The 27,864-nt window shown below is 43.7% G+C and overlaps 1 protein-coding gene and 1 long non-coding RNA gene across 3 annotated transcripts in view; one reads left to right on the top strand and one right to left on the bottom strand.

The window, feature by feature from the left end:
* Hmga2 (high mobility group AT-hook 2) overlaps window positions 1-27,864 on the top strand; it is a 114,646-nt gene that overhangs the window by 69,835 nt on the left and 16,947 nt on the right. The window lies entirely within an intron of this gene.
* LOC148004709 (uncharacterized) lies at window positions 2,189-19,709 on the bottom strand. 2 transcript variants are annotated; one of them, XR_015624717.1, is made up of 4 exons: window positions 18,944-19,709; window positions 12,649-12,753; window positions 9,434-9,501; window positions 2,189-2,472 (listed from the first exon to the last, which is right to left on the bottom strand). It is a non-coding gene; the product is annotated as an uncharacterized LOC148004709 (long non-coding RNA). The 2 variants fall into 2 exon arrangements; XR_015624716.1 differs by lacking the exon at window positions 2,189-2,472 and adding an exon at window positions 5,551-5,962 and having other exon boundaries at window positions 18,944-19,119.

The raw sequence follows: 27,864 nt of genomic DNA, 5'->3' as shown, positions 1-27,864 counted from the left end.
AAAGTCCACTTTCCTTGGATGATTCATAAAAAAAAAAATAACCTGGATTAAAATGTAATTTTCTCTTAAACCTACTGCTCAAAGGAAGTCAGAGATAATATTTTAACATCCACTTCTCAGCTGTGAAGAACTTGGTTTTACTCTGTGCAATAGGGAGCCTAACTCCTTCAGAAAAATCTGAATTTCACCTTACGCAGAACTTGGCATTTGACCTTTTACATTTCCTGTTTCAGTATATGCGTTTCCCACGTCATGTGACACTCATTTGAGAAACTGTACCACCGCAGCAGTGGTTCACTTAAGACCGTGAACAAGCTGTTTGTGACCCTCAGCCGGAGCCTTACCAAATAGCTTATGCTACGAATACCAGTCATAGCCTAGCCGCTGCTCCATATGTTAATCTAATTTGACAGGGTGAGAGGCTTTGAAGTCCTAATTCTCTTTTGCATCCAATAAACCAGTTTTTATAGTGACTGAACTCTTTAGACATTAGCCTGAGGCTAAACTCATGTCAGGAAGTCGCCATGAGGTCACATGTAACCATGGCTAGAGGGAAGTCTTGTGAGAGAGGCCAGTGGGCTGTCAGGGGGTTGGGGTGGGAGACAGGGGTCAGTGCCTCTGAAGATAGCCTCTTGCCGACTTGTTGCTGTCTTACACGAGCCCTCAAAAGACCTTTCCTACACAAGTGGGCCCACCGAAGCTCAGCGAGCCATTACAGAGGGTTTACGTCCACCTCTGAGCTATTATTAGTGGTCTCTGCGGCATTTGCAGGAAAAGTATAAGCAGAACCCTCTTGGGGAGATACGGATGGTTAGGCTTATTATATTTCAATGGGAAGGCAACTCAAGGCGCCCATTTGCATTTCGATTCAGAGTTGCGAGGTGGTTCAACTAAAAAAGAAAAATCCAGTTCTTGGAGGCTATTTTGTTTGATGTTGATTTTGTTGGTGGTACTGGCTAAGGGGGAGTATGGGAAAAGGACAAGGGCATTCAAGAAGACCCAAAATGACAAACTGTGTTAGACATCCAGTTCTGTAGAGTAAGGGCTTTATGTTCTCTTTTGTTTATACTGTAGGTTCTTTGAAGGCAGAAAATCCTATCTATAAGGTATTATAGGCTTAGGATGAAAATCCATTGTCTAAAAGCCAGTCCAGTTGACCAACATCAGATGAGAGTGTTGTGATGGCTGGGTGCATTAAAGATCAGGGATCTTGTCAACTTGAGTTTCTCTCGCAATCGCTGATGAACTAAAACACGCCAGAACCCAGGCAGTGTTAACTAGCACTTTCCTGTGAGGCTACTGAGGCAGGAGCAGGGTCTGAATGGGAAAGCAAGTGCCAGGACTCTGTTCTCAGGAAAAGAGAGATCCACATCCGGGAGTCCTGAGCCCTAGAGTTCTTATCCCAGTTACCGCTCGGCACTTAATAACCTCGGGGTGGGGATACTACCAAAACTAAAAGAAGAACCTCTGTATCTCTCCGTGGAAGCCCCCAGAAGTCTTTACTTTGGTGAGTTCTTTGTGAGTGACAGTAGTTTGGGAAGAAGGGCAGAAAATTAAAGTAGCAACTCAAGACAACGTTTAGGGAAATTGGTTATTAATAGGAATTTATTGGACACATTCTTATTTTCTGTCCCCTGCCCCCTCAGGATGTTACTAGGTAACTATCATGCTGTGGCCCAGTGGTTCTGGGACAGGGTAGGCATGGGATTAAACAGCTGCTCTGGATAGTAATAACGCAGTTCTTTCCAATACAATTTCCAATCTCGCTCCTATCTTTCCTATCTTTCTAGGTGGTATCAAGGTCTAAGCGCCATTTCAGCAGTCCAGTTAGCGCCTGCTACCCCGTTACCCAGTGTCTCGATTCTTAATGATCTTAAGCGAAACTGATGCTATGTCTACAGCCTGCAGATAGAGTGATTAAAGGAAGTGAAATGCTTTACTTTATAGAGGCGTTTTTAAAAAAGCCAGATTAAAACATGAGGTAAAATTTTGCCTAAAATTTGTTATAGTTTTAGAAGAACTTGCTCTATTTTTATAGTGAAATATGATGTAATATAAAAACACTGTTTGGGCTCGGAGAACCTAGCCTTCATACTGCTTCTGTGTAAGAATGTGTCCACCCTGGAGTTAACCTTGCTCCCAAGTGACCAGCACCACAGAGGGCTGTGCCCCCAAGTCAGCCTGTGGCATGGGCCGTCTCATAGACAGTGTTTCCTGTTCGGCTCTCTGTGTCTCATTCCTTTGAATGTCTTGGCCATGCATTTAAGTGCCTTTGGTCTTTACCGCCACTTTAAATTTTTGTTCTCATGGCTTACATATGGGATTTGTGCACAGCCTCCTCTCTTCTGGTTCTTGGTCTTCTAGTTGACTGTAAATACCCTGAGAAGCAGAGGTGAAGGTGCCACTTCCTCGTAGCATCTCTCTTGTCCCATAGGAGGCGCTCTCCTGTGCTGTGTACTTGTCTGCCCCTGTCTGAAAAGAACTCTTCATTTTAACCATCGTTATTTCAATAGGAGTTTATTCTGTTTTCCAAATAGCCAATTTACAAAGAACCGAACTTCTGAAACACAACACCTTACGTAGACTGAGGACTTCCTGCAACGAGATCCAACTCTAGCAGGAGGCTTTTGTTACAAACCTAATCTTGATATCCTGTGGCCCCACCTGAATGCCACTGTAATTGCCTTCAGAATGCACCCTGCCATCAGCTCTGAAAGCTGTCTTTCTAGACACATCCTTTCTAGGGCTCTGTAGCTTTCCAAACTCTTAGACCGAACGTCTAAGTCAGGGTGTTCTTCCTTCTTAACTGTTGATCTAATTTTGCAAAGTGAGTAAAGAGATTAACTTTAATGTGTTGGTCTACTACCCTTAATAATCATGTTGGTAACTAAATAATTTTAATTTCAAAATGTACATTCAAGCCTTCTGTTGGGTCTGCACATTAACCTCATACCTGTATAAGCCACAGTACTTTCAAAAGCGCACATCAAAGTAATTGTTTTGCCTGGCGCCTGTGCAAATTTCTGCTGGGACCTGCCCTATTTAATATAAATTATATTACCTGTGGCGTTTAAGAGGGTGTAAGGTATACTATGCCCCACAGGCAGGAAGTTTAAACTATGGGTTGATTTTTCCCCCCAATCTCAGATTTGTTCCTGTTATGCAGAATATTTAGCATCCCTGGTTTTCTGTTTAATCTTTCTACAGGCATCTTTTGAATTTTGCCTTCACAGGCAAGACAAATTCTAATTTTCTTATATCCTTTTAGGCTAAGAGTGACAAATTCTCATGTCAGGGATACACTTTAGAAGAGGAAGGAAGGGTCAAAGGGAAGGAGTGGGGGAAAGAGGGAAAGAGGGAAAGAAGGAAAGAGGGAGAGTGGTAAAGGTAATGACATAAAACCAGGGCTCTCTGACCAAATTAACCAAAGCATTGTGCTTCTAGCATGACGTCATGCCTCTGCTCTGTCCACACTTGACATCATACCCAAAGTACAGCATCTATAAGCAGAAACCCAGAGACAGAATCGTGTGCAAATCTATTCAACACAGTCCAAGACATTAGCCTCCAAATCTGTGTCAGACCACGTGATCACTCAGCATTGGGGTGGAAAGCTGCAGACCTTCACAGGAGTCCGCACTTCCCAGACTCACTGTGTTACTCATCTATAGCCCATGGAGGTCCTTTGGTTGGAGACTGTACACGTTGTGTTTTGGGCATTGAACTTAAAGACTATCCACTTTTAGTAGGACAGAGAAAAGGGTAAATTAAGGTAGCAGCAGAGAGTAGAGGATATTTGAACATGGGTAGAAAGGAAAGTGAGAACAGGAAATGGAAAGAAGTCATGGGAGGAGGCTAGGGAGGCTACTTAATAAAGAAGCATGCCTCACCCAGGCTCCTTGGTGTCAGGATGGTCCCATTTACCACAGTTCTGCCTCATTGAAGACAAAGGCTATGTAACCACTGTTCTACGGTTGACTAAACTGAGAAGCTCAAATTCAATGCTCCAGTTTCTGAAATACGGACTGAGCGTAGTGATGACTAGTCACTGAATGCCAGTAGCAGGGGGAACTGTTTGATAATTTTCTGTAGACCCCTCTTCTTTTGCTTAGTAGAGCCCCTACAGGCTCTGCAGCAAGGGCCAGAGTAGTAGGAGGACAAGAAACAGTGGGAAGTCCTGACAAGTAACTCAGGCATTTCATTCTTTTTAGTAGTGTGCGCTAAAATACAAAATGGGTTTTGGTATAACTTTCCTTACATGTGCATGAAGCAGTTCCATTGTGTTCAACCCCCACCCCCACAAACCCTTCATTTTAGAACAACACTCTGTATATCCAAAGCACTTGGGATATTTAGTAATTATAGTATTTAAGGCCAACTTAAAAAGTTACTGAAAATGTCTCCGGGCCCCATGGTTGGATGCAGGGAAGATCCCAGTCTTGTCACAGAAAGTAGATACTCGAAAGTTAGACTAACAAATGCACACCTCTACGCTTGGCATTAAAGTTAGTTTTCAGATTAAAGGATGAATTAATAATTGGGCTGGTTGTTCAGAGAATCGGGCTCCTAAAAACCTTTACACACTTCCCTGCTTCCCCGGAAGCAGGTGATAGAGCAGTTAGCTCCCACATCCTCGTCAGAGCTTCTCTGCTGGCGCACCGCTTGGCAGAGCGCCAAGGCAAGCTGTGCAGTGACAACAAGATTAGAATGCAGGAAGCAGGCTGGGTCACAGTCACTAAGCTCTGTGCCTGTTTCTCCTATTGTCTTATCCTGGTCAATCCCATGCTAAATACTGACAGCTAACACCAGCTACCCACAAAGCCAAGACTCCAAAGAGCACTGGTTCATTTGAATTTCCATCAATAACAAATGGAACTCCTTTTAGCCTCTCATCTTACCTGGTCACCCTTGTCACATTTGAGAGGGTGGAGTCTATTACATTATAAAGAATCCCCACATTTCTCCTGACACACAGACCCAGGGCATTTTTTGGAGGAAATAGTGACACACAGAATGGTAAAGTTTCTGTGTCGCCGAATATCCAAGATTTGGGATTCACTACGTATAGCTGTATGCTTATTAACAATTTCATGCTTGAAATTACTTTATGATCGTGACCAAAGAGGAATGAGGCAACTGCAGGGGTATCCTGTTATGAAAGACTAATTTCTATGAGCTGCAGCACACACGTGCACACACATATATAGACACCCATGTATACATGCACACACATATATACATGTATATATACACACCTGTGCAATGCACATATATGTATATATGCACAGATACACAACACAACACATGTGTACATTTGTAACTATACAAATATACATATTGTGTATATGATCGCATATATATGCACACACTATATACACATATGCGTATGAATATGCGCATTTGGAAGCCCTGTGTGTAGGATTACAGTGGTGATGCTTGGACACTGCCTATGCTTTCTTCTCTGTAGCCTTTCTGATCTCTGTGAAATCCTCAAACACCCCACAGTTGTGTTCCCCACCACCCTCCACAGAATGATCCTGAAGGCAAACAATAGGTATTTAAATTATTTTTATTTGTGTCCGTAAGCTAAATTAATTTTTAAAAATTAATGTTAAAGTGAAATCGGCATGTCTCTATAGTCAGGAATTAGCCTCCCTCAAAGTACACTAATGTAAAACTTTTCAACACAGCAAAAATAGACCCGACCCTGTGACCTCATCTGTGTTAAATTTGAATAAATGAATGAATAAGCAAATGAAGGAAAGAATGTTTTCTGGACACCGAGTAGGTTTCAACAAAGAACAGAGCTTTCAGACATTGTTCTCCGTGTGTCCAAAATGAGTCTCACTGGCGTGTGTGCAGGATGACGTCAGTGGCCGGGATACAGGGTTCGTCTGTTGTTCTGTTCCTCGGGATTGTTCATTGTGTTTATCAGTTCTTCCGCCACCCGAGGAAGCAATCTCTAGAATTACAGTCATTCACATGGATGTTAAAAGAACGAGCCAAGGTAGCACGGTTGACAGGCAGCCAGCCCTCACAGTGAGTTTGGCAGACCAGGCTAAAATTCCGAGGGGTGGAGGGTGTCTTGGGTTTGAAATCAATTCAAGGACTTCAATTTGGACCTGAGCTCTGTTGGTTTTTTGCTAGATGGCTCCTTAGCTTTACTGGATCACAGCTTTCACAAGACTGAAGTGTAGATTGTCATAGGATATTGTCCGCTATATAGTGGGACACAGTGGGCCAATACAGTATTTTAAATGGGAACATTATTAAAACTACATAAATACCAAGTTTTTAAAAAATTAACTCTTCTGGAAGTACAAAAAAAAAAGTGCTCAGTTAGCCTTTAAATGGTTTAATGCATTCTGACCATTCTCCAATTCTTCCATTTGAATAAAAATCTGTATAGTGTGAAAATATCTTTGGAATTATACCAGACTTTCTTTGTTAGTGTTACAGAGCGAGTGTGCGTGTCCATGCGTGCGTGCCTGTACACATATGAGTCAAGGGTTAACCGAAGGTATTTCCCCACACATTGTCCACCCTGTGTTTTGTGACAGTCTCGTAGTCAGACCTGAGCTTGCTGATTCGGTTATGATGGTAGCCCATGAAACCCTCTTGCCAGCGATCCTCCTGCTTCTGCTTCCCCATTGCTAAGATTACAAGCATGCACCTCTATTGTTGCGGATTATTTACCAGAGAATTGCTCAAGCTCAGACTTGAGTTTAAGCCAATAGAAAGGCTTTATGAGCCAGCCAGCGGCTACACTGGGTGTTTGGGATCACAGTGTAGCCCGGAACCTTCTTAGGGCATGGTTTAAGCATGTAAACCATGTTCTGGGTTGACAAACTTCAATGAACAAGAACAGTTAGCCAGAAGTGGAGCTACAGAAGCTAAAAGTTAAGGTTAGTGCATCTTGAGACTTTCCTGGAACTATATGGATTTTGGTAGCTGGGGTCTTTGTTTTAGTTTTGGCAGGGGTGCTGTCTGTCTACCAGCTGATTCTCACAGCCTGAATGGTACTTCTACCATGGAACAGTGCAAAGGTCTCAGAGACTACTCAGGTCTAAGGCCTGTTATGGTATACCCAGCTTTATGCGGTGCTTGGGGTCAAACTCAGCTCCTCATGATTGCATGGGAGGAACGTTACCGACGGAGACCGCTCTCCGCTAGATGTGCTTACAGCTCTCGTCACTATTGTGATCACAACTCCCATTTTCTGTGTGGCCCCATCAAACCTTTCTCCAGTTGCTCCTTTCCCTCATCATCTGCTGGTTTGGGGTGGTGCTATGCCAAGGAAGATTTTCTCTTCTTCCTTCTCTTGTCCATTTCTGTATTATACTCTACGTTTAGGGCATCTCCACTTTTCCTCTCTTCTGGGTCAGCCATCTTGACTTGCACAGGAAGAAGATTCCATAGCGTTTGGTCCTCAGCTACTAACTCCAGAACCAGTAAGCCTTCTGTAAGGAAGCTTCCCTTCGTGCTGTGGCCGCTGAAGCCTATTTCCTATGCCTCTTTCTTCAGAGCAGCTTTCAAAACAGCTGGTTACCATCCCCTAGGTTAATCCTTCCTAGACAGTACTTCAAAAACATTATATCATTTTCCAGTCTTTTTTTGTCCGGCATGAGTTATAGAACTTCCTTTAGCTTTTTCTCACAAGGCGTATTATCCAGCCCTTTAATAAGCAGCGTGGTATAATTGAAAGAATATGGGCTTCAGAGTCAGACCTGAGTCTGAATCAGAGTCATGTTACTCACTGGCTGCTTGACCCCAGTCAGAGCTCCTAACTTCCCTGAACGCAGTTTCCTTGTCTGTTAGGTGGGACTTGATGAGAGAGAACTATCTTACAGAGGCCGCGACAGAAGGTCTGATGCAGCATGGTCTCCATGTTGTGATGGATGTTGGTTCCCTTCCTTCCCCCTCCTCTCTTTGCTCCTCCACCACATTGGGTCAGTTTCCTACATTACAAGCCTAGATCTGAATAAACTCTTGAAACTTTGAAATAATTCTGTCTTATCACTTCTGAGATGCCCCCCCTTAATTATTTTTTGTTGTTTTTAACATTTTCATATCACTTCCATACCTTCTACAAACACACACACACACACACACACACACACGTACATGTGCATAAGCGCACATGCATACACATCCGCCTGCACATGTGAGTGTGTGTGTGTGGGCACACACACATGTGAGTGTGTGTGTGTGTTCCTCCTAGCAACCAGCTCTGAAGAGAGATCATGCAAGAGGAGAAATATTCAAGGTAGTCCCTTAACTGGTATTGGCAGAGTTAAGATCATTCCCATCTCATGTTCACCTTAAGGAATTTCTAAAGTTAGTTCTTTCTTTGTGGTCTTTTTCAGCATTAGGGACCCATTAGATGTCATTCAGAGATCATTCCAGGCTAAGTTATTCATTCTCAGTCACACGGCCATCTTAGGTGGCACCCTTTGTGCAGAGCTGCCAAAGGCACCCACAGAGGTAGAACTGTGCCTGGGAAGACAGCTTAGAGCACTGAGGCTGGCCGAGGAGTCAGGTGCTTCTAGGCCTGTGGTAGCTAACCACAGTGTTGGCTCTGGCAGGACTTCATTTCATAAATAAGACGCTCAAAACACGCCTGCTGCCCTTGCCTCTTCTGTGCCCTCTGACGCCAACCAGCCATTCCTCCTTCCCCGTCCCCTAGAACTGTTCCCCGCCACACACACACACACACACACACACACACACCGTGTTAATAGCACTGCATCCCTCACTCAAGGTAGCTCCAATTCTACCACACCTGGCTACTTCTTTGTGTGGCTTTTGATGCCTGCCGTGATGTGCACAGTTTGAGGGGTTCCCCTTTCTTTGTGTCTACACATTGTGCAACTGGAGATTCCATAAAACAGCCTTTACGAAAGTCTGTTAACAGGGTCTTAACAAGTGGGGAACTGGCAAGAGCTTGTGTCAGCGTGGCTTATATTCCCCCTTTGCCACATGAATGAGTGTCTCAGCAGACTTCACTGGGGCAGTGGGCGGGAGGAGAACCACTGGATAACGAACAGAACACATGGGTGTTTTTTATGGGAAGAAAGAGTTCTGTATTTACAAGGACTCGGGGGCCATCTTCCTGAGCTACACTCCTGACACCTCCCTCCTCAGACAGAGGAGGACGGAGACTGAGTCACATTCTTCCGAGGTTGGTCAAATCAGTTGTGCTGGCTGAGGAAGCTGTAAGACTTGGCTGGCTGAGGCTCATTTCCCACAATGCATGGGCAATGCCTAAATTGGTCTCCGGCAGTTGGAAGACAGTTGGGAAGCAAAGGGATGAAAAGCAAAGAAAGGGGTGGGAAGGAGGAATTGGGAAATGTGAAGATGAGCCAAGGAAAACCTTCCTGACATCTTAACGTCCTACAGATGGGTCTTTTGATGGATATGCCATTAAACTTACCTTGTCTGGACTTTTCTTCCTTTATTTCTCTTGTGCCTGGTGAGGCCAGAGCGTCAACACATTTGTGCCTGGGAACACAATAATATAAAAACCATTGAGTTAAGTGAACAGTGAAGGCTAGTAAACAGTCGCTTAACTCCATCCTAAAGCATTTCTTTATGCTCTTAGAAATCGGTAGGCAGGGGCTGGGGATTTAGTTCAGCGGTAGAGCGCTTGCCTAGGAAGCGCAAGGCCCTGGGTTCGGTCCCCAGCTCCGGGAAAAAAAAGAACCAAAAAAAAAAAAATCATTAGACAGCATGTGATAGGAAGCACTCTCTTTGAATAGAGTCCCCTAGAAAATGTTCTTATTTATGACTTGTCCTTGAGTATGACAGTAGATGGATGGCTTTGAGGCTTTGATGCAGTTAATATCCAGAATAGTTCTTTGGCTATGGAAATTTAAAAAAAAAAAATCTGGAAGGGCCTGGTGTGGTGGTGCACGCCTTTAATTCCAGCACTCAGGAGGCAGAGGCAGGTGGATCTCTGGGAGTTTGAGATCAGCCTGAGGCTGTGTACAAAGATCCAATACCCCATCCCCACCTCACCCCCACCCCTGCCACCCATACACACCCACAAATTGAACTGGAAAAATAATGTAGAGAAAGAGCAAGGAAGTATTCATTGCTCTTTGTGAGGATGTGAGGAGGGGGTACAGAGGAGAAAGAAGAGTGGGGGTGGGGAGCTGCTGAAACTGACCCCAGAACTTGGGCACTAGGTCTTATAAGGCCGTGAGGAGGTAGCCCGCTGAGGCTATTGTGGGAGGAGAGATAATATCCAGTCCTGACATGTCTGTTGTAGATGGCAGTGAAATATCTACACTACATACTTTGTAGGCATAAAGAAATATGGGCCTGAAGAGAGGATGAAAGGTCAGGGCTAGCGATAGGAGTCTGGGACTCATCTATGATGGGTGCTAATTGAATCCATGCGGGTGCGCAGAGGGAATATCTAGAGGAGGAGGAGAGCAGGCAGCCCCTGGATGAGCCCTGGAGTACTAAGTAATACTGCAGAAAGGAAGAAGAGGAAGTGAGCAGACCCAGGCAGATGACCGTATCTGAGAAGGCGAAGCGCCATGGCCCCACCACTGAGGCCCTGAGAATGTTGCTTGCCCATTGCTGTGGTCCCTTAGAGTATGCCTGATGGCCTTCCTAAAAGCCAAGGGCAAAAACCAAGAACCTTGGTATTTTGTTTTTCAGACAGGCGAGGCGGGGGCCAGAATCTAGCTGGGTGCGTCATGTGACCTAGCGCAGTGCCTTAGCACTGGTTTAATGAATGGCTGAGTGAGGGAATGAGTGCATGCACGGAGCAGATGAGGTGGCACCAATCATGTTTGTGGTTTTATTTAATGAATGCGAAGATAAATACCTGCCTATAAACATCACCAAACGATCCAAAGTGTTTAAAAGACACAAAGGAGAAATGGAGTTGAGGAAAGCAGACGTGGCAGGGGAAGGAAAGAGAGGCGAGCACAAAGAGGAAACAGGGCCAAGGTTTCCCTAGCCTGTGCAGTCCCTGGATCCGCCATCTTAATATATGGATTGCCATTGGTTCGTTTAAGTATCTACCTGTTTCTTGTTCCTTCTTTCTCTGATGGGCTTTTAAGCTTCTTAGGGAAGACACAAATTACTTCTGAGTATCTCTGTAGACTGTAATGAGGCTACCCAAGCATTACCCTTCACTAAGTGACAAGCCGATGGAGAGGAATGTTTTCACTAATTACCAAAAGTGAATAATTACCCAGAAAATTAATCAGGGAGAACTTCCGTTTTGATAAAGAAAATGAAAGCACTCAATTTCCCGCCCTCCCAACTCAGAGACAAAGCTTTTAAATTGGGATTTTTCTAAGTAAATGATTTCCAAAGGAGGTATCGGGTGTGTTGCTTGTGGCAAATTCTTCTGAGTCAGCTCTGCAAAATGTCCTTTCTGATCATGGAAAACTGAAGGATCTGAAATATACATTGTTTCTCCTTCTCTCTTTGTGAGTGATCTAACAATAGCAGTCTTGAAGAACATCACTGTTCATTTAATTTTATGACCTGAGGATTAGTAAAGGAAAGGAAGCTTGGCTGGTGCAGTAAGAGGTGCATTAGGAAGACTCAAGAAGGGGCCTTTGGAGATCAGTAGTGTCCGGTTAGTAATTTTGAGCCTGGGAAACATTTCAATAATTTGTCTACAAGGTCTCTTTTATTCTGGACACCTGGACACTTGGAAAACTCACTCTCTCTCTCTCTCTCTGTCTCTCTCTCTCTCTCTCTCTCTCACACACACACACACACACACACACACACACACACACACACACACACACACAATATGCAATAGTGATGGAAATGTGGCCTCCAAACGTCTGAAATGTCACTTTCATCTACTTATACTTCAAAAATAAGTGAACACACTTTTCTCCAGCTTAATGAAAGAAAAAAATAATGTATCATCAATGATCATCAATGTGAAGATTGATGATTTCAAGAGGTCGAGAACTCTGAAAACCATCCTGGGGACGATGCCTGACAGTGCTCTACCAACGCAGTGCAGTGGGGGCAGAGGAGAGAGTTCCAGAGTGTCAACAGTGGGACCTATCAAACATACTAAGGCCACCTATTTGTTCCTCATACATAGTAAGTTCTACTTTTAAGAAGGCAGGCAGTGACACTACAGAAGAGGGAAGATTGCTTACACACACACACACACACACATATATATACATATTTACATACGTCTTTGTATAAATTAATATATTTATACATGTACACATATATGTATACTTTATATTTGTATATGTATTTATATGTATATAAAGACACAGTAGATGATAGATATGTGTGACTGTTATATATATAAATATTAAATACAATTTATTTATATATTATATTATCATTAATATACATTTAATTTCTGTGGGAGAGGAAGGGTACCACTGTGGTGGTAAATTTCCTAACAGAATGGAAAGGAGGCGGCAGAGCTAGTCTAACAGATTTTTTTTTTTTAAACTGGAAGGGACTGCTATCAGATAAAAGTATTTTTCAGACCTTGTAAACTTTGCAGCCATGTCCCTTTGGAAACTTTACACCACAGAGAGAGAGATGTAGTTAAGTCCCACAAACAGCAGACAGAAAACACTATAAAAATATAGACTGGTTTCCGGAACAGAACAATAGCCCATCTGTGTCACTCACACTGATAAACACATCAGGCAACCTGCGAGAACTCCACAGGAGCGGGAGTGGATGGTCTGGCTCCCGGGTGGATGGTGGGGAGGAAAGGCCAGCCATGCGTGAGCTCTGCACATGAAATAAAATAGAAGAAATGTAAGGTTTACCCAAAAAAGTTATTTCAAAGTGTAAACTAGTCATTCTCCATCATTTGTGTAAATCTACTAATTTTGTTAACCCTGGAAGATAAAATCATCATTAAAATTAGTGAGGAGTAAGAAGCCTGTGACCCTGGTGGAGTAGTGTACTCAGCACTCAGTACTCAGGAGGTGGTAGTATGCTCAGTACTCCAGAGGTGGTAGTATACTCAGTACTCAAGAGATGGTAGTATACTTGGTACTCAGGAGATGGAAGTGTATTCAGTACTCAAGCAGTAGTAGTGTGCTCAGTACTCCAGAGATGGAAGTGTACTTAATACTCAGGAGATGGAAGTGTATTCAGTACTCAAGCAGTGGTAGTGTGCTCAGTACTCCAGAGATGGAAGTGTACTTAATACTCAGTACTCAAGTGATGGTAATACATGTGGTATTCAGGAGATGGAAGTGTACCCAGTACTCAAGCAGTGGTAGTACACTCAATATTCACAAGGTGGTAGTGTGCTTAGTACCCAGTACTCAGGAGATAGAGGCAAGAGGGTCAAAGGCTAAAGATCCCATCATCTTCTGCTACAAAGGGAGTTCAAGGCCAGACTGGGCTAGAGACCCTGTCTCAAAATGAAATGAAAGAAAGTCATTATTCCTTTGCTAACACTAAAACACAAGTCAGAGAATGATGTTAATGACAAAAGAGCTACCTTAATTATTAATAGTAATAATAATAAATAAAAATGCCGCTGCCTCAGTAGAGGATTTTCAGATGTGCCGTTTATCTGCGGGTGAATGGACATCGATTGTCACACTCTCCACTGTCGGAAAAGAATTCAGAATGGCTTACAGAACACACCACGGACCGGGCATTCAGTGTTTAAAGACGGAGCTGTTGTCCCTGGCATTTGGTAATTTGTTGGATTTCTCAGGCAGGAAGTTAAACCTCTTGAATGCTCATATTTGGCAGAAAATAATTTCATTTATGACTCAACACATTTCCAGCAGTCACATTTCAGTAGAGCTCCGGGTGGTTACTAATTTGAGTTTTACATAGTTAACACCCTTCAGGAGACAAAAGTCACCTTTTAAACTTTCTTTGTGAAAGTAGCTATTAAGAGAGAGATGAATCCTGGTCAGTGTGGACAGACAGTTGACTCCTGATGCAACTGTGTACAGGAAACCTGTGCCTCTAGGTAGTAATATGGCTTCAGATGAAATCCATACACTTGAACAAAATATTTCCTGGGTTCCCAAGTTTAGAGACTGGGAATCTGGGGATACACCAAGTCCTCAAAAATATCAAAGGCATAGTAAAATATAATAGAAGGCTCTTGAGAAAAGAGGAAGGGCGGGCAGGAGAAGTTGGAAAGGCATTGCCTAAGATGTGCATTTCCATCGAGCTCATGCAAGCATGGCTTTGGGAAATGGATTCCCATGGTCCTTCATCTCCCCGATTGGAAGTTGAGGTTAAGCTGTATCCCCACTAGCTGGCAGAAAGGTAGCATGCTCCTCTGGTTGATACACTGGCAAACTTGGACCCAGTCTAGGAAAAGACAATCAGTAAACAAACAAACAAACAAATGTATGGTCATTCATAAAGAGGGTTCCCAAGACCTACCTACAAGAGAACAATCACATGGTGTCTTCTTCATATCACCCTCCCGTATTTCTGTCTTCTCCCACATGATCTCCCCTTCTAATCTCAGAAGGAGATGATTAGATAGGTAGGATGATTAGATGAAAGACAGATAGGTAGGTAAGTGGACAGACAGATAGATGTTAGATGATCAGTGACAGATAAATGATAGATCTGTGAGAGATAGATAGATAGATAAATATAAAGATGTTAGATGATAGGTAATAGATAAATGATAGATCTGTGAGAGATAGCAGACAGATAGCTGGATTGATAGACAGATGTTAGATGGTAGGTGATAGGTAAGTGATATATAGGTGATAGATGTGATATTTGTAAGTTTAACACTTTTTAACTCAATGATGGTCAGTCTCATCCATTTTCCTACACAGTTCTATTCTTTACAGCTGAGCCAAGTTCCATGTTCCTCAATGCACCACCACCCTCTTTGTGTGCGTGCGTGCGTGCGTGCGTGCGTGCGTGTGAGTGTGTGAGGGAGGGAGGGAGGGAGAGAAAGACAGACAGAGACAGAGAATGAGGACGAGGAAGATCCAATCGTCTGTTGATGTTCATCTCAGCTGGTTACAGGTTTTCTCCTCAGTAAACACGCATGCATCCACGCGGTGTCCTGCCTTGCACTCCTTGGGTATTTCTTCGGGTATTTCCCAGGAGGGGCAGGCTGCATCGTAGGCTAGCTGCGGCTTTTCAGGTGACTACTGCCTTTTTTACTTCCACTGTGGCTGCCTTACACACTCAGACATGAGATTTTAAGTGAACCAGCTTCAAATGAAGGCATGAAAATACGGGGTTTTTTCCTTTTTCAGTTTCTTAACCTTCCTTTACCTAATTTCACTGTGTTTGGAGAGAGCCTCAAACTTCTTCTATGTACTCGTTTATGGGGTACCAATTATATCTAGGACAGGCACTCAGAAAATTTCTAACCCTGGGGCTATAATTAGTTGTCTCTTTAGTTACCACGCCTACTACAACACCACACAGGCACATGCACGCCGCACACGCATGTACACACGTACGCACAGGGTGGGGGGGAGACTTCTGAATCCTTTCAGATGGTAATCTGAGGCTTTGGAATGGAAGAGAATGCTGGGTGGCTCAGGGTGGACTTCCCTCTGCCTTCCCTCCCTCCAGACTTCACATGTAAAAGTCGTACATAGATTTTTCACCCCTACAAGTCTCTCCCCACTTTCTGCTTTCCTCTTTTCCAGCTTTCTCCGGGTCTCGGGGCACACGACTCTCCTCCACTCCATGCCCCCTTCTCCCCAATCCTGTCATATTTCTAGAGGGGCCCTGGTAATAAATATATCAGAGAAGAGAGAAACCATGTGTTTTGAGGTAAAACTTTAACAGAAGAAAGAATGCTGTTTATCTTTGGTCTTTGAGAAGGCCCAGGAGCGTCCAGGAAGACCCTCCTTGAAAGTTTCCACCCACTGTCTTTTATTAAACCCTGGTCTTCCCAGGATGTCAAAGCCCAAAGGTGAACTTTAAAAATCCTGTGTAGAAACTTTTAACTCTTTTAATTAATTACGTTTCTGCTCAAAGGTATATTTTCCAGCAGTTTCTGATAGAAATGCATTGTGTTCTAAGTGGTAAGCCTTTGTCCCCTTGTCTCAGAGTCTAACCATCACCAGGTTATACCTTGTACTTACGTTAAAAATACATCTACACAGTTGAGAAACACTCATGAGCAAATCAGCACTGGGACTGTATCTGTTCCTGTCAGGATGTGGTTATCCCTGAGCAAGAGGAAATGCCCTATTGGTTTATGAACTATACTTGAGGAAAACACACAGAAGACCCCTAAGATATTCATTTCCAAGTCTTTGGGAGAGTTACCCCAGCCCCATCTCACCTATGTGGCCAAGACCAAGATGACTCTGGACACCAGAGTTCCCACTCTTGCACCTATGTCATTCCACTCCGGGAACACTGTCCTTATCTGCATTTTGTGTCTGAGCTTCAAACACAGTAGGCACTTAGTGATTGCTCCCTGAATGAAGGCCAATCCTAGGCTGACGCACCGTTCTTGACTCCTATGGAGTGAAGGGAAGTTAAATGCAGAGCCTAGGCATTTTCAGCTCTGTGCACCAGGAGGTGGATGTGCCTGTCACCACATAGGTTCTTGCAAGGCGGAAGTAAGAAGTGAGAGGGGATGAAACAGAGCTATTGACTGAAGGCCCACAAAGCTGTTTTTAGAAAGACAGCTTCTGTTGTACTGGGGGACACTTCCTTAGAGAAGGGAGATATTAGGCATCCTCTTTCCATTAAGTCTATTTTGGGAAGAAATTACAGAGGATAATATATTACCCAGGGATCTCTGAGCAGCACAGCCTCTATTCTCATTAAGCACTTGCTCGGCTCAAAATAATTACTCCATTCTCAGGAATGCTAACCCAGGACCATCAGTGTCTCCACTAAATCACGCAGTTTATTAAGGAAGTGCTGATTTTTTTTTAAGTGTTAATCCCAGCACCCCTCCCCTTCCCCAGAAGCCCTAAGCGAGAGGGAACGACTGGGCAGCCTGCAGCCCCGCATTTGTTTTCTGAGCAGCATGGGGCTTCCTACTGGGGTTGAAGATTTATCTGCATTTGGCAACTACTCCAGTTACTGCGGACAAGGAGTTTACTTCTCAATAGCTTTACAAATTATGTGTTTAACTTTGTAGAATCAATTCCTGGGAGGTAGGGAGAGGAGTGGAGAGCAAAGCTCACTCTGGGGATTTAAAGTCACAGCACCCGTTTCCCTCTGTGAGCCACAAGGTGAACTTTTTTCTTTCTTTCTTTCTTTCTTTCTTTCTTTCTTTCTTTCTTTCTTTCTTCCTTCCTTCCTTCCTTCCTTCCTTTCTTTCTTTCTTTCTTTTTCCCCACCTGCTCACAGTTGGCACGTTCTCTACGGGCATTGACTTAAACATTAAAAGATGGTGACTGAAATGTTCAGTAGTAAGCGTTCATTTAATCATTAAACCAGCACCATTTTTCTCTTGCCCTTTAAACCCACCTTCAATCAGCTCGGATTCTGGTTTACAGTCTTATTAACTACAAAGATCACAAAGGAAGTGTTCTTGGGGGATCACCAGCCACAGCCAGGAGCTCTGAAACAGCCCCATTGTCACAGTCAAACTCCCTTCAGGCAGCCCTTGACAGTGGCTTGGAGGGAGCTAGGGGGATAAGAAAAATGCACCCAGCAATTCGAGAAAGAAAACAAAGGTCTTCTTACATCCAGCCTCTGGCCACTGTTAACTGTGTTAGCATTGCTGCTGGACTGTAGTGTGAGCAAGGTGGATCACTGGGGTTCCTTTCTGTAAAGTCAGGAGGAAATGCACTGCTTTGCGGCTCTTTCAGAACTTTTGAGTTCTATCACTAATTTTAAAAGAAAAAAATAGCACAGGTTTGGAACCAACCTTTGATCCAGACCTAAAAAAAAAACAAATTACTTTTTACAAATGGCTTCTTCTTCCCTCACTTCAGAATGACCACCATACTTAGAGGAACTGAATTGGTTTCCCTTGTGTGTGAGAAACACAAGATGGTTTCTCAAAATGTCCTCCGGTGCGGTACCATCTAAGCCCTGTGAAAGGAATCATGACCCTGTATGGACTGTGGGGTGTTCCCTAAACAGCCTGTATGCCTTTTGGGTCCTTCTGCTGTTCAGTTCTGCTGCCCAATACATAAAGCACACTGAAAAGAACCAGCCCTTTGAAGTGACCTGGTAATTAAGGAACAAAAATCTGCGCTTTGCAGAATTGGAGAGTGATCTCCATTCGAACGGGAGAAGTGAAAGCCAGAGAACTTAAGAGATTTGCTTAATGCGTCAGAGAGACTTTGGAACAGAAAATGGGTTAGAAGCTGGGATTTTTCCTTGTGATGTGGGTTTTTCAAAGTCTTTACTAGATTAGTGCAAGTGTCTTCTGATTCTCCACTTAGAAGCTAGAACTCATTGGATGTCATTCATTAATATCCTCTTCCTCCATCCCTTCCTTCCTCACTGACAGGACCCAGTCACAGACATTCTGACCTTCAAACCAAACAACCTAACCCCTCATTTACTTTAAGCTTTTGCATTTTCTAAATTTTTAAAAATTTAAACTTGGACCGTGTACAACAAACTTGCAGAATCTAAAACAAAACATCCAGGGAATGATCCTAGTTTTTGTATAGTCTTGAACACTGAGCCTACAAGGGCTTCCACTTCTTTGCTCTTGGAGTCATTTCCTATGTCAACCTTAGGAGGAGGGGGCTGTGAGCAACTCTGACCAGGCTACCTCAGGTCCCCATCTCCCTTGTGGCAGTGGGGAGGTGGTGCCCTCAACACATCTGCTATGGAAAGCAAGGATTGCTTTCCTTTTGGAGCTCACCCCCGACCCCCACCACCACATCTTCACATCTGAAGACAAATGGAAGACATTGCTAATTGCTTTGAATTAAAAAGATTTTTCATGCTGTGCATTTTGGTCATATTCTTTTCCTTCTCCCAACCCCTCCCAGATCCTAGGAAGATGTTGCTAACTTTAAAGACTCACCTTGGTTTGATTTTCTTTTCTTTCCTTTTTCTTTCGTTCTTTCTTTTTCTTTTGTAAAAACAAAATCTATTTCAATTAGATCTTTCTAAAAGGATGTATATTGAAGTAGCTAATCCACACTGGGAAATAAATCTTCAAGGTATTTCAAGCCATTTCTGTCAAGCACTCTGAGGAATGCCTGCTTCTAGTCCATTTTATACAAAACTCAGTTGAAAGTTGACTTGGAGGAGACTATTCAATCAAGTCACTGAGCCGCTGGCTAAACTGGCTGGCTGCCCTTGCCTCAGTAAGTCGCTGATCCATTAAATGAACTTTGGTGAAGTGTCGGGACGTAGCATGCACCAAAGTGTAAGGTGTTTGGGTAGGAAACAGAAATTGTTCTATGGTCCATAGGTGAAAGAAAATCTCGAAAGATGGACGGGGGTGACAGTTCAGAGAAGCTAAACCGGCAGAGGCCATTTTCGGAGCCCACGGTATTGTGTATGAGTCCTGACATAGTTGGATGCTTCTAAGAAAGAGGTGCCTCCAGGAGCTCCTTTGTTCTCTGATGTATGTCTTATGTCTGCACAGATGTGTCTTTCCTGTGGCTGGACAGTAGGAAGTAATCTATCTTCACTCTTCCTTGGTTTGTAAATAAATCTCTGAAAGGGGTCTACTGACCTCTAGACAGGGTTCTCCGGTTTGCTCCTCCTCACTCCTGGAGTTAAGTCAAAGGACATGGCCAACACCACCACCCCAGTCCTTCTGGGACTGTCTACAAAAGACTGAAAAATGTGCCCACACCTGCCCTTCTGCAGGCCTGGCTCACTTCCAACTCTAATGGGTGCAGAGGAGAGAGCTTGGAGGAGCCAGCGCTCGTATAAGCTCTCTCTGCTTTTGCCTGCTGAAATTACACAGTCCGTGACACTCAGCCTGAAGAGGTACCCTGACTGTCTCTCCTCCTGCCAGCCCCTTTGCAGACTCTGTGCCTCCGAAATAACTAAATAGCCTATTTCCTCCTCTCAAAGAATGAAAAGCGGAAATGCAAGTTTCCTATGCAAGCCCCAAGTATTAGGTAATATTTCCTTGATATATTGTTCCTAACCTTTGGGAAAAATCAATAACAGAAACTGACTTTGGGAAAGGAAAAGGCGACCAAAGTTCTATATGTGAAATAATCAATATCTTTTTTTTTCTAACGGCATAAATCTTATGTATCACCTTGAATTTTGAAACTTGGGAAGGGCAAGAAAGGTGACATTGAACAAGGCATCACTATTTGTTTAAGGCTTTGAGAAAAGGAAGGTTTACTGGCGAGCTTTGCTGTTAACTGGGTGTTTTGATACCTAGCATCCTCGTGCAGAGTTAGCATGAGGCCCCTGAGATGGTGGGTCTGAGCTGCGCTGGAGGGAGAGACATCGGTCTTCTTCATTCACTTGTGCGGCAGCCCCAAATTTTCAAGCTTGCTTTTTGTTCAGCATCAAACAAAAATGCTTTTGTTTTTTGTTTTGTTGTTGTTGTGGTGGTGGTTTTTTGTTTGTTTGTTTGTTTGTTTTGTTTTGTTTTTATACTGGATTTTCCTTCTTTTAGACCCACATGTTCCCTGAAAGGGGCAAGAGGCACTGGGCTCTTCAATTTAGTCTTTGCAACGTTACTTTCTTGCCCATGGTCCTTCTGCATGCCATTGCGCTGGATAGGAAAACATGATTTTGTTCTTTTTTTTTTTTTTTATCTCTTCCTTTGAAGGAAAAAAAAATTAAGAGGTCTAAATACCATTCACATCTTGGAATTTCCTTCTTTTTTTCCTCCTAAACCACTGTCTCACAACGATATAAAGCGATCCAATGTTGAAAGAGTTTCACTCCTATAAAGACCTTTTATATGATTATAACTCTCCTGTTTATCAAGGGCTACAAGAACGGGAGCCAGGAGCCAACAGAGTTTACAGCTATGCGTCTATGAATATACGTGTTTGTGGGTGGGGAGGTCTACATATCTTTCCCAGTGTGTCCAAACACTCACATCATCTTTAGCATACAAATTGCCAATGAAACATCTATAGGTGTTTTTTTTTCCCCTCTACAGTTTTGAACATGGGATCTATTAGCTGATGGGGGAACACTGACACCATCAATAGCAAACTGAAATACATAACAAATCCAAGACACTGTGGTTTGTCTGAGTCCCTGGCTCTTGGATTAGCTAGTTAAATATTGTGTCGTTTAATTAGTCTCACTTTTCAACTATTTCTTGGCTTTGGGCGTCCAGGTTCTCAAGTGAAAGGAACAGCCTAGGGCCCATGAAGTAGAACAATCATGGCTGCAACCGAGAAATGGAAAGAGGGGTCCTCCTGTTCTCTCCCCTCCCTTTTCCTTCAGCCAAGGACCCTAGCCCATAGAACGGCACCACCAGCTTTCAGAGTGCTCTTCCTCCTCATGAAAGGTCTTGAGAGATGCCCTTACAGAGACCTAGAAGTATATTTCCCTGGTGATGGTCACTCCAGTCCAGCTGACCCTGCAGATCAACCATCACATCCCACACTTCCGCTTCTTTTCCTAACATTCTTTCTGACAGTATTGTTAATCCTGAATGGTTTCTAAGTATCTGTCAGCTGCTCAAATTCTTCACACATGGTTTACAAAATTACCTATGTATTCACGCCACCCCTTCAGAGAGAAGAGAATCCTCACCGCTCCTAAAATAAAGCCACCTAAAGAGAATGTGGCATGAGCGTTTTAACAAAAGTGAGCATTCTGGGAGAGCTACTGCTCCACACAGCCCAGTAAACGGGGCACAGCTTCTCACAGTGGCGGCTTTCTGAGCATTCATAAATTATAGAGAGGGTTAAACTAGCATTGTAGGAGTCCCGTGTCCTGTACTCATTTTTCTCGGTATCATAGCAATGCCCACATTGTTTAATAGAGTTAGCATCATTTTATACTTTGTTTTTGCTTCTCATTAGAGAACTACTGGAGTTCATGCCACGTTTGTTCTGTGCAGCCCACTGGCATGTTGGCATTCTATGTTTTACTGTCTAATATGTGGTGGCCATACCCGGAGAATGCAAAGCTTGCCTTCAGAAGACCCCTGGCCCCCTGAAGTTTTACCATGCTTTGTCATGGCCCTGTTTTTCCCAGTGCCATAGAGAGCTTTTTTGCTGACATGTAACCTTCTTCATATAACTGGAGGTTTGCAAGTCGACTGTGATCTACGTATAGGTTGAAGGACTGGAACTGAAAGTCCCCTACCTGGCAGCCTGGCAGTTGTCACACTTGACTTCTTGCATTCTCTTAGCTGACCTGGAATGAGCCTGAGAAGCCATACGGTTTTCAGGAGACAGACTCAGCCACTCAGAGGTAACTAAGCAGCCGTTCTCTGAAGGACTTAAGGGCACTGCAGAGCAGACGGAAAAGAGCTGTCTCTTACAGGAAGCCCAGCAGAAAGTAACCCCGCCAAGCCAGCAGAGGTGTCAGCTCCCCTAGAGTTGGAGTTAGAGGCATTAGTGAGCTGCCCTGGTGTGGGTACTGGGAACCGAACCCAGACCCTCTGCGGGAGCGGTAGGTGCCCTTAATAGCTGAGCCATCTCTCCAGCAAGAAATTTAATAACATGCATGCTTCTTTCTAAAGAAATCCCCTATAGTGGTACATTTTGAAGACCGCCTCTCTTTCCTAGACACCCCCGTCCCGAGTGTTACAGGTAGGAGAACAGGAAAGACTTGAAGCTGAGCCTTGCAGGCAGGCGCTGGGTGCTTCGGGGGGGCTACATTCTTGCAGTATCATGTTATAGCAGTACTAGGAAAAAGCTTCAGGGAATTTTCATTGATGCCTAATGCATACTACTTCAGTGTTTACTGACTAGATCCATTGATAAACAGAACCCATAGGTCAAATGTAGTTTGTGAGCCACTGTTAACCAGCAGGTTTACTATTAAGTACTGATTCCTCTGAATACTGTGAATGCGCTCTCTCTCTCTCTCTCTCTCTCTCTCTCTCTCTCTCTCTCTCTCTCTCTGTGTGTGTGTGTGTGTGTGTGTGTGAGAGAGAGAGAGAGAGAGAGAGAGAGAGAGAGAGAGAGAGAGAGACTTCATTCATTATTCCCCTTTCCTTAAGATTAATTGGGGAGGGCAGCTCTGTCCACTAATTGGGTGCTTTAAATAACCAGGTTAGTGCTGAATGAAGGAAGTGAGTCTAGATAATATCTCTGAACTGTGCGCCTCTGAACTTTGCATCACACAATACAAGGGGAACTTCCATAGTCCTGGGGGGGGGGGGTGCCAAACAAAACACATGAAACACTCTGTTTTGGTGGCCATGAATATTCCTGGAAGGCTGAAAACCAGAATCCTAAAGGCCGCAACAATGACAAGGCTCCAGTGGCTAACCTTAAATGGGAGGACTGTGTGCACTCTAAGTGCGTCCTGCAGAGCCCTGGGATCACTCCCAAGGGTGCCACCAAGGTCTTTGATACTGAACAATGAAATCATAAACACTGTTGCTACCCGCCCCCTGCCGCTGCTGCTACCCGCACCGCCCCTGCAGCAGCCACCCGCCCTAGTGCTATTAAGTGGTGTTTATTACATTCCTACCGCCCGCAGTTGCACTGTGCACTTTAGTGACTTCCAATTTAGTTACCCCCAACAAGCCAGCGAGGCATCCACATTACACCGATGAGGAAAGCGACATTTAAGTTCCTTAAGGAGCCGTACATACTCCTTGTGCAGAGTGAGTCCCAGACCCCACCTCTGGTCTTTTCTTATTCCGAAACTGCATCTTATAACACTATCTTGGAAGTCCGTTCCCAGTAGAACTCCTCGGGTACCAAGATAGTATACTCTCCAAACTTTGCAAAGTCAGTTGAGTTTCTTGGACGGAATCCCAGCCCTACCCCAAGGCCCAAAAGGTTGCCTTGTTAGCACAACCTAACCGGCTTCCACATCCTGAAAAAGCAAACACAATCAGTGCCTCCTCAACCTCCTTCCTTTATTTAAAAAAAAAAAAAAAGTTACAGCACTAACACTCCCTCCAAGATCAGAGGTGCGTACAGGTAGCTGGCAGCAAGTCCAGACATACCAGAGTGTGTGTTATCTAGAGCCAAGGACTTTACACCACAGCCTTCGTAGGGAGACAAGCATCTCATTTCAATAGACAACTTGTTCATACAGTTGGGATCCTCCCAGCTGAACTGACAGGGAGTCGGAAGAGCAGCCTAAAACAAAGAGAGCAGTTATCGCGGGCTCAGGGGGGCCCCTACACACCCTGGGGTTCTGCTCTTCTTCCGTGTAACTGAGCAGAACTCCGGTTGACTCCCATTAAAAGCCTGTCAGCACTGTCCGATTCCTGAGTGTGGGCAGAAGCTTAGCATTATTAATTTGCTTACTACCCGTCACCTCTGGAACTCTTGTGGGGACAATAAATCACAGCGTGACAGAGTCACTGGGTGTCAGGAATGGCTTCACTCTTCAGTCCATGGTGAAGTGAATGGACTCGGCTGAGTTTCCAGAGATAGCCCAGACAAGCCAGGAAAGCCATCTATCTCACGGTAACTGTAAAGCTGACATCTGTACAGTGTAAAAGGAGGACTGGTCTACCTCATCAGACACGGCCCACAAACGCAGGGCAAAGCAACACACAAGGACAAGCCTGTGCTTTAATTTCAGAGCCAGGGAGGGGTTCCCACCAGCCACCAGGGACAGGCCAGTATAGTGAAAGCCAATTGAATAAACCCAAACTCATCCCCTTTGCCTCCCTTCCAGCTATTGTTTGGGGACACAAAGGGATCTTTCTCAAGAATCGGGAATGGGTTAACTTGCAGGAACTGGTCCTGTTGCCCGACAGGGAAATTAGTTCAGCATGAAGGAAGAACATGTTAGTGGTGTTGTTTGTTTGTTTGTTTTTTCTTCCTTTGGCTTAGCCGTTCTCAACCTGCAGGTCTTGACCCCTTTAGGGATCAAATGATATTTCACAGAGGGTGCATATCAGATACCCTGCATATCAAATATTTATACTACGATTCATAACAGTAGCAAAATGACAGTTATGAAATAGCAATGAAAATCATTTTGTTGTCTGGGGTCACCACAACAAGGGGAACTGTATTAAAGGAAGGTTGAGAACCACTGCTTGGCTGGACATTTCATTACTGAAGCATCACCTCTTATTCTTGTGGTTCTGAGAGGGAGGGAGGGAGGGAGGGAGAGGGAGGGGAAGGGAGGGAAAAGAGGGAGGATATAAGAAAACAGGGTAGAAAGACAAGACTCTGACCAACTTCTGACTCACAGAATTTATCACTGGAGAAGGTATGTCATCAATTTGCTGGCTATATCCGAAAAAAATATATCCTTGCTAGTCAGCTGGAGTTGGGGTTCCCTTGCATTCCCAAAGCCAACAGTCATTTTCTTTGATTTATTTGAGACTCGTCAGATATAAATATGTATAAACATTATATGTATAAGTGGGCTCGAAATGAGGTGTTCTAAATAACTTCTTCTGTGTAGCAAAGCAATGTACCATGGGTAAAAATTGAGTGTCATGGGTGGGCACATTCCTAGTGGCATCAGCAAGTGAGTACAGAGACCATCAAGGACAAGGGATTAAAGGCAAGAAACTTACGCATCTCTTCATAGGAAGCCATAGGAGTGAGATGATAGCAGTCTGAGGATGGATGAGCTTCTATCCAGCATCCGTAGAGAGGGCAAGCATCCTCATCCTGCCTGACACTTTAATTCCACACAATAAAATATGAGATTATAAACTCCATCATTGTAGAAGCTCTGTCTTACACTTCCTATGTTGTACATACCATAAAATGTATAGCATTCGTTCTATAATCAAATATAAGAGCAAGTGACAACCAAAAGTAAGACAAGGTAATAAATAATTCACTAGTGTTTATCACAAGTACCTTTGCAGTCGAAGGCTTACGTGAGGAATGAGAGAGAAATACAAAGATTAAGAGAGGGTTGTAGCTAGTCATATTTAATGAGGTGGAATTTCTATTTTCCTAGAAGTCTAAGGAGAAACAAGATGCTATTTGATTTGTAAAACACTTGAGCCTTCTCATGTAGCCTAAACTAGCCTCAAACTAAGGATCTTCCTGCTTCAGCCTTCCTAGGTCTGAGATTATAAGCGTGTACCATTGTGCCTGCCTTGACATCTTGAACTTATGACAAAAAACTCTTCTTAGCCAAACAGTTACTATAAAAAAAATTAGTTTTCTAATGCTGATTTCTCCTTAAAATATATTGGAGACATTCTTTCTAATCCTGACCTGTAAAAAAATTGTTACTTTAAAATACAGTTTTCTCATTTGGCCATCTTTTCCCCTCATGAAACAATGGTCTCAGAAGTATTTTAGTTATATATTCTTTAAATCATAACTTTTCAAGCAAGTTGCCAAAACACTGACTTTCATTTTTTTAAAAATTAAAATAGGTGTAAACTGAATGATTGCCCAAAGGCCTACCCCGGGGCCATGTGGTATGGAGATGGGGATGTGGACCAGGTACTCTGGGCTAGAACTGGAATTGCCTAACAAGTGCCCTTCGAGCTTTCTGAAAGTCATATCGCCTACACCTGTGAAACTGAATGTTACTACTTCAGGTGGCCATTGTGAGGTTTATGTTGGGCCCATGTGCATTAAATCACTTCATTAAATACGTATTGTACAGTTCCCATCTGGGCAATGGAAATACAAAATTAAGCCACTTCAGTCATCACCTCACCTGAGTTATAATTAAAGATGCTCTGGTTCGGTGATGTGAGGAAGCAGGGTTCAGAACTATGCTCCTAGAAAACGCCTGACAGTCCTAGGCTAAAAATGTGTAGTCGTAGTGTGACAGACGGCCTGTTGGAGAAGCCAAGGTGGATAATTCCGGGGTTGACGTAAAGTTCCACTCTGGTTTGGAATTGAGTAAGTTGGGAGCCAGCCACATGGCTTTTCTAAAATAGGAGCGGAGACCTCGTAATTCACGGATTCTAAAAAAAAGAGTCACGGATGCACAGAAAACTAGGGAAGGGCCAACAGGAAGGCATCCTTGGGAAAAGCCAGGATGTGTGAGAATGTGGAAAAGGAAGAATTCACTTCCACCAGAGTTGAAAATGTTTTCACGATTCAAGCTAACTCGATCGGGAATAGTTAACATTTCTCCGATTGAATATTAAGCCTCCTCTAAGGAGAATCACGCTGCAGCTGAAGTCAGCTGCACGTCGGTGCCAAGAAAACAGTGCTGTATTTCAGGGTCCAGGAGAGAAATGAGTCAGCTGAGTACCACAGGGCTCCCAGCTCATAAACCATCATCCCTTTGTAGTTCTGGAGAAATGGGAGACTACCAATAAATTTATCCTTTAGGAAAGGAAATGCCTAACACCGTGATTCGGCTTTTAAAATTCCGTTTCTGTGACTACGTGCTATGGAGCTTCTAGGAAATCCTATAACCAGATCGCCAGATGAAGCTCTAAAGCCATTTCAGAGCTGGGTGTGGCATTGTGGTACACAGTAGAATTCAAAATCTGCCCCAGCTACACAGTGAATTTGAGGCCATCCTGGGCTACATAAGACCTTGTCCCCTGCCCCCCCTCCCAAGTAAGTAAATAGGTAAGTAATTTAAAATGTTACATGATTCGGTGTAAGACCAGAAACAATGTTTTTTAAGTCAATGAAACAAGTATTGATTTCTAAATCTTTTGTGAAAGTAAAATATAATGAAAGTAACCACATTATCTCCTCTCATAAACATAGACGCCATTCATACGCCAAGTGTAGTGGTATCTGCCTTTTTATCTCAACACTTGAGAGGCAGGAGCAGGCAGATCTCTGAGTTTAAGACCAGCCTAGTGTTCATAGCAAGTTCCAGGCCAACCAAAGGTACACAGTGAAAGAAACCCTGTGTCCAAGAAGGGGAAAAAAAACAAAACAAAACAAAAACCAAAAAACAAAAACCTAC

Source organism: Rattus norvegicus, chromosome 7 (assembly GCF_021556685.1).
Source record: "Rattus norvegicus strain SHRSP/BbbUtx chromosome 7, alternate assembly SHRSP_T2T, whole genome shotgun sequence".
Lineage (NCBI taxonomy): Eukaryota > Metazoa > Chordata > Mammalia > Rodentia > Muridae > Rattus > Rattus norvegicus.
The sequence above is the reverse complement of the archived record's forward strand: the minus strand, read 5'-3'. Positions and strand labels throughout refer to the sequence as shown.